Consider the following 453-nt stretch of genomic DNA (forward strand, 5'->3'; position numbering starts at 1 on the left):
GCACCATTTCGGGGGATGGTGGTATCATTTCAGGGGATGGAGGGACCAACCCAGGGGACGGTGGGACCATTCTGGGGGATGGAAGAACCAACCCAGGGGAATGGAGGGGGAATGGAGGGACCGTCACGGGGGATGTCACCTTTCAGCCATTCACACTTGTGGTAGCTGAATTTCCCAGTGGGATTGAGCTGGATGTACCAAGCTGTCAGGACATGCCATGCCATGCTCTGCCATGCTGTGTCAAAACGTGCCAAGCTGTCCTGTGCCACACCACATCATGCCATGCTGTGCCTTGCTGTCCCCCCCCATGCCATGCTGTGCCACGCTATCCTCCACCGTGCCATATCATGCACCTGGAGGGAACTGGGCATGTTTAGCTTGGAGAAGAGGAGGCTGAGGGGAGACCTCATTGCCCTCTACAACTCCCTGAAAGGAGGGTGTAGAGAGGTGGGG

The sequence above is a fragment of the Calidris pugnax genome, unplaced genomic scaffold (assembly GCF_001431845.1).
Source record: "Calidris pugnax isolate Ruff unplaced genomic scaffold, ASM143184v1 scaffold2300, whole genome shotgun sequence".
NCBI classification, from domain to species: domain Eukaryota; kingdom Metazoa; phylum Chordata; class Aves; order Charadriiformes; family Scolopacidae; genus Calidris; species Calidris pugnax.